This window comes from Ovis canadensis, chromosome 1 (assembly GCF_042477335.2).
Source record: "Ovis canadensis isolate MfBH-ARS-UI-01 breed Bighorn chromosome 1, ARS-UI_OviCan_v2, whole genome shotgun sequence".
In the NCBI taxonomy this organism is placed as follows: Eukaryota; Metazoa; Chordata; class Mammalia; order Artiodactyla; family Bovidae; genus Ovis; species Ovis canadensis.
Window position 1 is genome coordinate 42,042,592 of NC_091245.1, and position 14,707 is coordinate 42,057,298.

General features: G+C 37.1%; 1 non-coding gene across 1 annotated transcript; it reads left to right on the plus strand.

Moving 5' to 3' along the window:
• The first annotated feature begins 8,050 nt into the window (after positions 1-8,050).
• LOC138431369 (U6 spliceosomal RNA) lies at positions 8,051-8,157 on the plus strand. The gene has a single exon (XR_011253636.1). It is a non-coding gene; the product is annotated as a U6 spliceosomal RNA (small nuclear RNA).
• Positions 8,158-14,707: the final 6,550 nt, after the last annotated feature.

Sequence of the window (14,707 nt, forward strand, 5' to 3'; positions counted from 1 at the left end):
CATGAGAAACGCTGGGCTGGATGAAGCACAAGCTAGAATCAAGACTGCCGGGAGAAATATCAATAACCTCAAATATTCAGATGACACTACCCTTATGGCAGAAAGTGAAGAAGAACTAAAGAGCCTTTTTATGAAGTTGAAAGAGGAGAAATTGAAAGCTGGCTTGAAGCTCAACATTCAGAAAACGAAGATCATGGCATCTGGTCCCATCACTTCATGGGAAGTAGATGGGGAAACAGTGGAAACAGTGGCTGACTTTATTTTGGGGGGCTCCAAAATCACTGCAGATGGTGACTTCAGCCATGAAATTAAAAGATGCTTATTTCTTGGAAAGAAAGTTATGACTAACCTAGACAGCATATTAAAAAGCAGAGACATTACTTTGCCGACTAAGGTCCGTCTAGTTAAGGCTATGGTTTTTCCAGTAGTCACGTGTGGATGTGAGAGTTGGACTCTAAAGAAAGCTGAGCACAGAAGAATTGATGCTTTTGAACTGTGGTGTTGGAGAAGACTCTTGAGAGTCCCTTGGACTGCAAGGAGATCCAACCAGTCCATCCTAAAGATCAGTCCTGGGTGTTCATTGGAAGGACTGATGTTGAGGCTGAAACTCCAAAACTTTGTTCACCTGATGTGAATAGCTGACTCATTTGAAAAGACCCTGATGCTGGGAAAGATTGAGGGCAGGAGGAGAAGGGGATGACAGAGGATGAGATGGCTGGATGGCATCACCGACTCAATGGACATGAGTGTGAGTGAACTCTGGGAGTTGGTGATGGACAGGGAAGCCTGGTGTGTTGTGGTCTATGGGGTCGTAAAGAGTCGGACACAACTGAGTGAATGAACTGAACTGAACTGAATTCCTAAAAGTTATTACTTGTAAATAAAGTCTATTTTCCTCCTTTGGGAGAAAATACTACTAAACACAAACCTAGAGTTTTACTATCTCTGTAATATAATATTTGATGTTAGAGCTTTAGTATTCAGATACTCTCCCCAAATAGCAGAAACTTCATATTTCAACAGAATAAACTCTGCCTTTAGTCAACATTATCATATCCTTGTTTTGCTGGGTTTTCTTTTTCTCTTTTTTAAAAAGCCTTATTGATTGTATTTTATTCATTATTTTTCAGCAGCACTGAGTCTTTGTTGCTGTGTGCAGGCTTTCTCTAGTGGCCGAGAGTGGGGACTCTGTAGTTGTGGTATGTGGGCTGTAGGGGATGGGGGCTTCAGTAGTGGTGGTGTATGGGCTTAGTTGCCTCGTGGTGTGTGAGATCTTAGTTCCTGGACCAAGGATCAGACCCATGTCCCCTGCATTAGCAGGCAGATCCTTAACCTCTGGATCACCAGGGGAATCCATATTGCTGCTGTTTTTAAAGAAAAAAATTTCCTCACTTGTAAAAGAGCTAAGTTTTCATAATGTGTTTATTTGACTACATAGATAACCAACTTTTATTTCTCAGGGATCCAAGATTTAAATTTTATAATTGATGTAAAACCTTATACTTGTTTCAGGAGCACAATGTAATGACTTAGTGTTTATATGGTCAGTAAAGTGTTAGCCACTCAGTCATGTTCAACTCTTTATGACCCCATGGACTTTACAGTCTCCTTTGTCCATGGAATTCTCCAGACAAGGACATTGGAGTGGGTAGCCATTTCCTTCTCCAGGGGATCTTCCCGACTCAGGGACTGAACCTGGGTCTCCCGTATATATTGTGAAATACCATAATAAATTGAATTAACATCTGTCACTGAATACAGTTACAAATGCTTTTCCTTGTGATGAGAATTTTTTTACTGTTAGCAGCTTTCAAATATGATAGAGTATTATTAATTATAGTCATGTGCAGTCCATGGTATCCCCTTGACTTATTTATCTTATAACTAGGAGTTTGTACTTTTTGACCACTTTCACTCATTTTAACCACTTCTAATTTGTCTTAATCAAACAACCACATCTCCATAGATTTTTCCTTCTCAAAACTAGATTCTAATTAAAAAAAAAAACAAAACAGAAAAGAATCTCAGGAAATTTTTCACATCTGAAATTATGTTTGAATTTTCTCAAAAGTCCCTGGAAATTTGCAGAAGTTTGTTACTGTGCCTTATAAAAATAGGTTTGTTTAATTTGTCTCATATTACTTGTTTAGATTAATACTATTGTAATTGTTGACTGGGAAGAATTAGAAAAGATGACTAATCTTTCCCAGGTTAAGTATGTACAGAAAGCATGCTATTCATAGGGATATTTCACAAAATTTACAGTTTGTGGGAAGGCTCTGGAGATTTTTCAATGGTTTCATAATCTATAATATGCTTTCATCTTGAAGGAAAATATCAACTAACTTCCTGGGAGATAGTATTGTACTATCAATAGAAAATTGTACTTTCCTCCATTCTGATATTATTGGCCTTGGGACTAAAATAATTGCAACCACTCAGTCTCATTATCAAATAGGTTTTTGCATCCCTCTGATACTGGCTTAAAGATCCTGCTGTACAAGCTGCTGCTGCTAAGTCGCTTCAGTCGTGTGACCCCACAGATGGCAGCCCACCAGGCTCCCCCGTCCCTGGGATTCTCCAGGCAAGAACACTGGAGTGGGTTGCCATTTCCTTCTCCAATGCATGAAAGTGAAAAGTGAAAGTGAAGCTGCTCAGTCATGTCTGACTCTTAGCGACTGCATGGACTGCAGCCTACCAAGCTCCTCCCATGGGATTTTCCAGGCAAGAGTACTGGAGTGGGTTGTCATTGCCTTCTCCTGCCTGAATAAATTCTGGGATTCTCACATCAGTATACAATTTATATCTTCAACATATATAGACAGTCTCAGAGTCTTGCAGAAAGTACTGTTCCAGGTACATGGAACAACTGATACTTTGAAAAATAAAATGTAGGGTAAAGGCCTCCTAGTTGACTTCAGTTAGACAGTTTCAGACTGCACCAGTGTACTGAGTCAGCATCTTCAGGACTTTTTTTCCAGTTCCAAAAGCTGACTACTGACACAAGTTCTAGATCTATAACAGGACTGAAGAAGGAAATTTAATTGCAGTCTATTTGGATCATTGTTGACATTACTTTTAATACACTACTTTTTAATGACTATATAAGGAAGTTCTTTTTCTCTCAATTTAAGCAATTGCTAACCCATTCACTGGGTTTCCCTGGTGGCTTAGTGGTAAAGAATCTGCCTGCAGATGCAGGAGACACAGGGGATGAGAGTTCAATACCTGGGTTGGGAAGATCCCCTGGAGGAGGGCATGGCAACCCTCTCCAGTATTCTTGCCTGGGAAAATCTGGTGGACAGAGGAACCTGGCAGGCTATGGTCCATGGGGTTACAGAATCAGACATAAGTGACTAAGCATACACAACCCATTTAGTAGACTGAAATTTTACAGACTGAAATGAAACATTTAAAAATACTATTTAATTCTCACTAATCCCTCATATTTTAGCAACAAATCTTTTTTTGAGTCTTATTTTTCATAACAATAAAGTTTATATAATCAATGAGAACTTATCCTCGTTTCTACCAGTATATGATTGAACAAATCAATTATGCAACCAAGACTGCACCTGGAGAGCCATATTTGACAGTTCAGTTCAGTCGCTCAGTCGTGTCCGACTCTTTGTGACCCCATGGACTGCAGCACTCCAGGCCTCCCTGTCCATCACCAACTCCTGGAGTCTACCCAAACTCATGTCCATTGAGTCGGTGATGCCATCCAACCATCTCATCCTCTGTCGTCCCCCTCTCCTCCTGCCCTCGATCTTTGCCAGCATCAGGGTCTTTTCCAACGAGTCAGCTCTTCGCATCAGGTGGCCAAAGTATTGGAGTTTCAGCCTTAACATCAGTCCTTCCAATTAACACCCAGGGCGGATCTCCTTTAGGATGGACTGGTTGGGTATCCTTGCAGTTCAAGGGACTCTCAAGAGTCTTCTCCAACCAGTTCAAAAGCATCAATTCTTTTGTGCTCAGCTTTCTTTAGAGTCCAACTCTCACATCCATACATCACTACTGGAAAAACCATAGCCTTGACTAGATGGACCTTTGTTGGCAAAGAAATGTCTCTGCTTTTTAATATGCTGTCAAAGTTGGTCATAACTTTCTTTCCAAGGACTAAGTGTCTTTTAATTTCATGGCTGCCATCACCATCTGCAGTGATTTTGGAGCCCCCAAAAATAAAGTCAGCCACTGTTTCCACTGTTTCCCCATCTATTTGCAATGGAGTGATAGGACCAGATGCCATGATCTTAGTTTTCTGAGTGTTGAGCTTTAAGCCAACTTTTTTACTCTTCTCTTTCACTTTCATCAAGAGGCTCTTTAGTTCGTCTTCACTTTCTGCCATAAGGGTGGTGTAAATCTCATTTAATCAAATATAACAGGCTGGCTGATAAAGAACAAGGATCAATCTTATATGAGAGGCCAATGTGTATATACAGCCCTAAGAAAACTGGTTTGGTACATGGATTAGAGAATTCTGATCTTATGGGTGACAGAAGGACACTTCTTGGCAGACCACTCTTTAGCAAATTTTGAGGGCCTCAAAAAGAGATGCCACCCAAATTTATAGGCACTGTAGATAAACTCTGGTGAATAGAGTATCCTGGTATTTTTTTTTTAAGTCTCAGGATAGAGGGCAAATAATAGAGGCTTCTAAAAATTCAATACAAGATTCCTTATGAAAATCCCAAGACAGAAGTCAATGATTTTGCATTGGCAGCTGTTCAGTTCTGTGCAGCTCTAGATTGGCAGAATAAATTCATGGAGGTCAAATGCTTCTTAACATTCCTGTTGGATCTATGTAAATAATCAGACTGAATTTCATGAGACTATCTACTTTGTGATCATGAATGTTATTTTGAGATTATTTATAATCCTCAAGGGGACACTGTCAGGAAAAATCATCTAAAATTTGGAAATAATGATTATTTTATGTATCAAAATAATCAGTGTGGTGCTGGGCTTGACCATATCTTGAGCAAGCTGTCTTATAGTTTGGTAGGAACAGAGATTAATTTATAGACTTATTCCCCCCTATACCTTTACTAACTAGTTAAATACTATATTTGACACATGCTCATTTTATGTTTGTATGAGAATACAAATTTTTCTAACCTCTTGAAAACTATAGTTTAACACTGATAGTGATAATAAAAGTTCTAGGACAGATCTTTGGTATTGCAATATATTATATTGCTAAATGGAATGAGACTTTACTATGGTCTTAAGAAGCACTTGGCTAACTGTTTAAGGATATAACTTATCAAGAATATCAATTATAGTAAGAATCTTTTTAAATGAGTATTGTGGGATAGTTAATAGTCTTTGCATATATTACCTATTCTCACCACAGCCTACACAGAAAGTATTTTCCCTTTCACTGACAAAAAAAAAAAAAAAATGAGCATGTGGGTTAGTATTTTTTCAGTATCATAGGTCTAACCTTCTGGCTGTGGAAGCTACCTACTGCTTCTTGTTCTAATTCACTGCTGTAGACTGAATTTTGTCCCCCCAAATTCATATGTTGATGCTGTAACCCCAAAGATGATGGCATTTGAGGTGGACCTTTGGGAGAACTTAGGTTTAGATGAAGCCATGAGAATGAGGACTGCTTTATGTGACGAGTGATCTTATAGGAGGAAACATCAGAGAGCTTGCTCCTTTCTCTCTCGCTCTCCCTCCATTTCCTTCACACGTGGTGGAAAAGCCATTTGTATCAGTAAGGAGAGTTCTCACCAGACACCAACACCACTGCAACTTGATCTCAAACTTCCAGTCTCCAGAACTATGAGGAATAAACGTTTAAGTCACTCAGTCCATGGTATTTTGTTGACACCCCAAGCTGACAGTCACCATACGGATGCAGAAAACTAGGGCCCAATGACCAGAAAAACGGGTTAGCTTTTGCCATGTCTTAATTCACAGTTGAACTTCGACCTTAACTATAAGCTGCTACACAGACAAATTATAGCTATGCTTCCTCTAGAAAAGTTAGCAGAAGCCAGATGCTTGACCCAAAGTCCCTTGGCAGATTCTATTTTGGATTAGGCAGAAGCCAAGTGTGACCCCTGATAGTCACTGGCAGTCTTGGCGCTCCTCCTTCCTGTTCAACACTGCATTCTACACACTCTGCATTGTACATGGCACATGGGAGCATTCAATACGTGTTATTTGTTTGATGAATGTTGACTGAATGAACACAGAGCAAAGTCTCCTTTTCTAATATCAGCCATTAAATAGGCTGATAATATATATTTTCTTTTATTTTTTGAAGGTTTACTTTCAGTGCTACCATTAGAAATGAGGATGTTTTCTGCTCTTTCCTGCCTACATAGTTAATATGATGATATGTAATTGAGCTCTCTGGGGCTAAATATGCTACATTCAAATTGATTTTTTCATACTACTGCTTCTCATTTGTAGGATTAATAGTGCTTTTGTCCAGACTAAAAATAACTATCCAAAATCATTTGGCAAACATGTATTACTATAAATTCTCATGAAAATGCAAAGAATATGCAAGTTTTCATAAATGTCAGATCACTGGTTAATAAATCCTGCTCAGAATTCTCCATATTCTTAATTAATGACTTATTGCTATGTAGAAAATGGGAGGATTGGGTTCATTTAATTATGGCTAAGTAAATTGATTCTGTTCACTAGTCTGGAAATAAGTGAACAACTCAATTCATGCCAAACACTTTTCAAGTTTTTTCTCACTTAATATTCCAATAGTCCTCTGGAGTATGTATTATTATTATACATATTACAAATGACCACATACTATAGATATCCAAACTCTCTACAAAATCTTGGCAAATTCTACTACCAGAAGACTACTGTAAATCTCCATATAGAGAAGACTGACAACTTTAGTGACATTGCTATTGTTCTGGTTCTTGTAGATGAAATGAGTGGACTTACAAATATCAAGTATCATAAGCTAATTAGTGCCTTAGAAACCAGGAGGAACTGAAGTATATTTATGAGATAGGTAGTAGAAGGAAACTTGAAGATTGAATTGCCTTGAATCATGTTTTCATTGTAAAATAAGTCCTTGTCTGTTTATACTCGCTCTCCCAAAGAATGAGTTGCAGAGGTGAAAACAGAGCAAGTCTGCAGTTTTCCAGAACACAATATGTTTGATTCTGTTCTTCCAATACTCACAATGATTTTAAGTTTTGCTGTGTGATTCTCTATGAGCTAAGCCGGAGATCCTCCTATGGTTGACCTGATCAGAGAATGATTCTTATTTTCTGCTTAAGAGCCAAGGTTTGAGAACAGCAGGCGTGAATTTGTACATTCTTCAAGTTCATTAAGGAGCTAGGTTCACACCTTCATGCTTTTGAAGTTCATGCTTCAGGCAGTCTTGGCCTGAAGTCTATTATAAAGAAATTTTTAAACAGGACATGAATAAATATATCCTTTCTTTAGACATTGTCATCCCTTTTGATACTTGAATATATGATTAATTAATAACAAAGGAAGATTATGCACCTGAAATAACCATGTGAATCATGCCTGCTAACATGATTATACCCTGCATGTGGAAATTAACTTGACTTTTTTATAGAAAGAAAGTACTTGTGGTATTATTATTTTTCTGTGGCACATCACATTTTTTTCCCAACTTTAAAGAGAAGATGGCAGATAAACATAATTCACATTATATCTAATGATTTTAAATTTTTTTTACTTAATATAGACAAAAATTATCATGATTTTCAAATCAAATGGTATTAAAAATTCACTGAAAAGCTTGTTATCATCTCCCAGAGTTAACTACCTCAGCTTGTTGAGTATACTTTTTCAGAGATTTTTAAAATGCATATTCAATTCAGACAAATATATATTCTTAATTTTAGCCCTTTGTTATCTGAAGGTAACCTAGTGCTTTTTTAACTTAATGATGTACCTTGGAAAATTTTTTGTATCATTACACTTCCTCTTATGCTTTATAGCTGCATAGTAATATACCATTGTATGACTGTGTCTCTGTTTAAAATAAATAAGAAAACCAAACAGAAACAACAAAAAACAATCTTTGGTGTTCGCTTCAGCAGCACATATACTACAACTGAAATGATACGGAGAAGATTAGCATGGCCCCTGCACAAAGATGATACGCAAATTCATGAAGTGTTCCATATTTTTATTGGAAATAAAAGCAAAAATAAACAAATGGGACCTAATTAAAATTAAAAGTTTCTGCACCACAAAGGAAACTAAGAGCAAGGTGAAAAGACAGCCTTCTGAATGGGAGAAAACAATAGCAAATGAAGCAACTGACAAACAACTAATCTCAAAAATATACAAGCAACTCCTGCAGCTCAACTCCAGAAAAATAAATGACCCAGTCAAAAAATGGGCCAAAGAACTAAACAGACATTTCTCCAAAGAAGACATACAGATGGCTAACAAACACATGAAAAGATGCTCAACATCACTCATTATCAGAGAAATGCAAATCAAAAACACAATGAGGTACCATTTCACGCCAGTCAGAATGTCTGCTATCCAAAAGTCTACAAGCAATAAATGCTAGAGAGGGTGTGGAGAAAAGGGGACCCTCTTACACTGTTGGTGGGAATGCAAACTAGTACAGCCACTATGGAGAACAGTGTGGAGATTCCTTAAAAAATTGCAAATAGAACTGCCTTATGACCCAACAATCCCATTGCTGGGCATACACACAGAGGAAACCAGAATTGAAAGAGACATGGGTACCCCAATGTTCATTGCAGAACTGTTTATAATAGCCAGGACATGGAAGCAACCTAGATGTTCATCAACAGACAAATGGATGAGAAAGCTGTGGTACATATACACAATGGAGGATTACTCAGCCATTAAAAAGAATACATTTGAATCAGTTCTAATGAGGTGGATGCAACTGGAGCCGATTATACAGAGTGAAGTAAGCCAGAAAGAAAAACACCAATACAGTATACTAACACATATATATGGAATTTAGAAAGATGGTAACGATAACCTTGTATGCGAGACAGCAAAAGAGACACAGATGTGTAGAACAGTCTTTTGGACTCTGTGGGAGAGGGCGAGGGTGGGATGATTTGGGAGAATGGCATTGAAACATGTATAATATCATATGTGAAATGAACAGTCAGTTCGGGTTCGATGCATGATACAGGATGCTCGGGGCTGGTGCCTTCGGATGACCCAGAGGGATGGTATGTGGAGGGATGTGGGAGGGGGGTTCAGGATGGGGAACACGTGTATACTCGTGGCAGATTCATGTTGATGGATGGCAAAACCAATGCAATATTGTAAAGTAATTAGCCTCCAATTAAAATAAATAAATTTATATTAAAAAATTTGTTTCCAGTGTGTTATTTCAAATAATGTCACCACAAATAAATTTCTATATATACTATTTTATGAGTCAGTTTTAATAACTGTCAGTATACTCATTCAATATGTTTGGTATACTTAGTAACTGACATATATTAAAAAAATGAGATTTGTGAGTCAGACTATACATGTATTTTTGATGTTAATTTCTGTGGCTAAATTAATTGCCTGCCAGAGTTTAACCTATTTATACTCCCGCCACTAGTGATTGAGAGTCTACCAAATTCAAATAGTTTATACTAGTTTGTCTGTTACATTTGCTGATGGTGTTTGTTTAATGTTATTTTTCCCTTTTCTTTTTGCCATAGAGAACTTTACTTTTTCTGAGTCCAACTTCAGTATACTTTGAATGACTTTTTAGTTTATCTTTCCACACAAAATTTAGAATCAGTTTTCTGGTTAAAAAAAACCAACAAACAACCAACCAAAAAACCAGCTTGAGAAAAATTATTTTAAATTTATAAATTAATTAATAATTTATTTAATTATTACTATAATTCAGGATGTTGAATCTACCTATTTAAAACCATGAAATGTTTTACATGTGTTCGTACTTTCTTCTGTGCCCTTCAGCAGTCTACCAAAGTTTTCTGTCTATAGATCTTATATATTTACTGCCTAATGTATTTTTCGATTTTTCAGTGTTTTTGTTGCTAATATAAATGAGGTATTTTATTCATTATTTTATCTCAGTTCAGTTTAGTCCCTCAGTCATGTCCGACTCTTCACGACCCCATGGATCACAGCACACCAGGCCTCCCTGTCCGTTACCAACTCCTGGAGTCTGCTCAAACTCATCTCCATTGAGTCGGTGATACCATGCAACCATCTCATCCTCTGTCATCCCCTTTTCGTCTTGCCTTCAATCTTTCCCAGCATCCAGGTCTTTTCAAATGAGTCAGCTCTTCGCATCAGGTGGCCAAAGTACTGGAGTTTCGGCCTCAACATCAGTCCTTCCAATGAACACCCAGGGCTGATCTCCTTCAGAATGGACTGGTTGGATCTCCTTGCAGTCCAAGGAACTTTCAAGAGTCCTCTTCAACACCACAGTTCAAAAGCATTAATTCTTCTGTGCTCAGCTTTCTTTAGAGTCCAATTCTCACATCCATACATGACTACTGGAAAAATCATAGCCTTGATGAGACAGAACTTTGTTGGCAAAGTAATGTCTCTGCTTTTTAATATGCTGTCCAGGTTGGTCACAACTTTCCTCCAAGGAGTAAGCATCTTTTAATTTCATGGCTGCAGTCACCATCTGCAGTGATTTTGGAGCCTCCCAAAATAAAGTCAGCCACTGTTTCCACTGTTTCCCCATCTATTTCCCATGAAGTGATGGGACTGGATGTCACGATCTTAGTTTTCTGAATGTTGAGCTTTAAGCCAACTTTTTCACTCTCCTCTTTCATTTTCATCAAGAGGCTCTTTAGTTCTTCCTCACTTTCTGCCATAAGGGTGGTGTCATCTTCATATATGAGGTTATTGATATTTCTCCTGGCAATCTTGATTCCAGCTTGTGATTCTTCCAGTCCAGCATTTCTCATGATGTACTCTGCATATAAGTTAAATAAGCAGGGTGACAATATACAGCCTTGATGTACTCCTTTTCCTATTTGGAACCAGTCTGTTGTTCCATGTCCAGTTCTAACTGGTGCTTCCTGACCTGCATACAGATTTCTCTAGAGGCAGGTCAGGTGTTCTGGCATTCCCATCTCTCTCAGAATTTTCCACAGTTTCTTGTGATCCGCATAGTCAAAGGCTTTGGCATAGTCAATAAAGCAGAAATAGATGTTTTTCTGAAACTCTCTTGCTTTTTCTATGATCCAGTGTATGTTGGCAATTTGATCTCTGGTTCCTCTTCCTTTTCTAAAACCATCTTGAACACTGGTTGTTATTTGTATATGTAAAAACTACTTTTATTTATATTGATATACTGCTTATTATTTGTAATAGTTTTCAACTCATTTGATTGGGTTTTCCAGATACACTCTTATATTTCCCACATTGTGATGGTTTTATAGCCTTAATTTATGAAAAATAACCATGGATGAAGCCATAAAGAAATTTTCAATAATCTAAAAATATAAAATTATGGACACCATTCTATGATCGCAATGCAATGAAACTAGAAATCAATAGAAAAATCAGAAAAAAGCCTCTCCAACTGGAAATTATAAGCAAAAAATTCTCTTACATACTTTTGAACAAAAATTGAAGTATTTTTATGAAATAATGCTAAAACACTACTTATCAGAATTCTGTGATGCAGCATTAACTTTATTAACTAAGTAAGCACCAACTCAAAAATATAAAAAGAATACTATTACATAAAAGGAAGCAAAAGAGAATAAAAGAACCAAGTTATTTAGAAAAAGAAATAAGGGAATTAGGAAAGGAAAATGATCTGAATTAATACATAATTCCAATAGTTGGGTTTTTATTGTAAAAATAAGATATCTAAAAATATGTTAATCAAGAAGAAGAGATATAAACTACTATGTATAAAATAGATAAGCAACAAAGATATATTGTACAGTACAGGAATATGCAGCCATTATTTTGCAATAATTTTAGAGCATAAACTGTGTGTACTGAATTACTGTGTTGTAAACCTGAAATTAATATAATGTAGTAAATCAATTACACTTCTATTTAATAAGTAAGAAAAAATATATAAATACTAAAAATTAGAAGTGATAAAGGAGTAAGACATAGAAAAAGAGAATGCTAATATAATGTAATGATTATTCTAACCTACTATAATGGGTCCCCATAATTTTTTTCATTTTTGCACCCTTTAAGAGAAAATTTTAATTTAAGTTCTTCCTAGTGAGAGAAATTAAATTTTAAAGAATAATATGTCTTGGCTTAACTATCATAAACCAAATTTTTTTGTTGCATGCTGTTTACTTTCAACATATAGATTCAAGTCTTTTAATTTCATGAAAATTCTTTCATAATTTTGTTTGAAAGTATTGCTCTGTCCCATTGCTAAGGTTTTCTTTAGAGACACTGTTTATAGGTATGTTGGCTCTGCATTATATTTCTTCAATCACTGTCATTTTTATGAATACTTTAGAAATATATATCTCATTATTTTCATTTAATTTAGGCCATTCTCTTATATCTGTCTTCCCTGTTTCTTACTTATCCACAATGCTAATTTCTTTCTGTGTTTCTTCCAATTTATTCTATATTCATTTTTGTGACAGTTTGTTTCTCTTTTCTTCTTCATACCTAATTTATATCAATTCATTTCAAGTCTCATCTCTCTTTCGTGTTTCTTCTTTTGTGTTTTGTTATCATCCACAATAGATCATGTTGCTTTTTTAACATACTAGTAAATATATTTCATTAAGGGAGACAATCTAACTTAGTTATAAGCTATAACTTAAATAAGAGTACAGACACTGGAGAAAGAATGAGCAGATTTCAGTACTGGCTTCTCCTCTGTGATTAAGCAAATTAGTTAATTTTGTGTACTTTAGTTCCTTTCATATATATATATATAAATAATAGGAATAGTAATGATGTCTAATTCGCAGGGGTTTTTTTGAGATTCTGTTGAGTTCATATCTGTAAAGTGGTTAGAATATTGCCTGGCAACAGTAAATTCTATTCAAATTATGATCTATTGTGGGTTTTTTTTTTTTCCATTGGCTTTTTGGCAACTTTTCCCCTCACTTCTTGGTAAGTTTTGATGCTTCTTTTTTAATTATTATCTTTGTATCCTTTTTGTGCCAGTTTCTTCTTTATCATTTCTCACTACTAAATGAATTATATATTTTTCTGGTTAGTCCTTGTAGAAAGTTCCTGACATGGAGGATTCAAGGTAGCTTTCCTAGTCTCTCAATCAAAAAGTTTTTGATTTCTGTGGTAGACCGTTATATTAAAGACTTCTAACAATAACACTATTCCATATCCATGCCCTCCCATGTCGACCCTAGTCTTAGCTATATAACTTGCTTTAGCCAATGAGACATTAGCAAACATGACATGCAGAATTCTGAAAGGATGTGAACACTGGGGCCTGCCTTATCTCTTGCTGCTGGGAACTCTTTCACTTCCATGTGGAAAAGCCTGAGCTAGCTTTCTGGAAGGAGGCTCCAGGTGTCCAAACCCTTCCTGTGTGTGTGTGTGTGTGTGTGTGTGTGTGTGTGTGTGTGTGTGTGATGGATTATTACTCAGTCATAAAAAGGAACATATTTGAGTCAGTGCTAATCAGGTGAATGCACCAAGAGCCTATTATACAGAGTGAAGTCAGAAAAAACAAAACAAAACAAATATTATATATTAATGCATATATATGGAATCTAGAAAGATGGTATTGATGAACCTATTTACAGGGCAGCAGTGGAGATGGGAAATGCAGACATAGAGAACAGATTTATGGACACTGGCGGGGGCGGTGAGGAAAGAGAGGGTGGGACAAAGGCATAGAGCAACATGGAGGCATATACACTGCCATGCGTAAACCGATAGCCAGTGGGAACTGGGCGTATAACTCCGGGCTCTGTAACAATCTAGAGGAGTGGGAAGGGTGGGAGGTGGGAGGAAGGTTAAAGAGGGACACATGTGTACCTATGGCTAACTCATGTTGAAGGATGACAGTGAGTGAAGTCGCTCAGTCATGTCCGACTCTTTGTGACCCCATGGACTGTAGCCTACCATGCTCCTCTGTCCGTGGGATTCTCCAGGCAAGAATACTGGAGTGGGTTGCCATTTCTTTCTCCAGGAGATCTTCCCAACCCCGGGATTGAACCCGGGTCTCCCCCACTGCAAGCAGACGCTTTACCGTCTGAGCCACCAGAGAAGCTCAGAGGCCAACACAATATTGTGAAGCAATTTTCCTTCAATTAAAAATAAGTACGTTTGAAAAAAAAAAAAAAACAACAGACTGCTTCCAGTAATTATAGGTCTTCTGTAAGCATACTGTCTTTGAATATCTGAAGTAAATCTGGCTCAGGAGACCTTTTGCTAACAGTTCTGTGCTCCCCAGTTCTTGCAAACAAGGAGCAAGGCTTCTACATCTCACAGTTATCACCTACCTCATCTTTAAGGATTATAGTTTTGCTGACCCTGAGACCTGCTACAGGGTTCCCTGGAAATCCTCTGTGCCTCTTATCTCCTCCATGTGTGCCTTTTTTGCCTTACATATTCTGCTTTTGCTCTGGTTCTTGAGTGACAACTGTTTTTGTATTTTATGCTAACTAACCCCCCTACTCCCCTGCCCAAACTTCCAGGAAATACACCTTTTCTGATGTTTTCGGATATTCCTACTGCTGGTTTCCTATGACTCTCCTTGGGCCTTTTCCATGTGACTTCGGCTCAAACT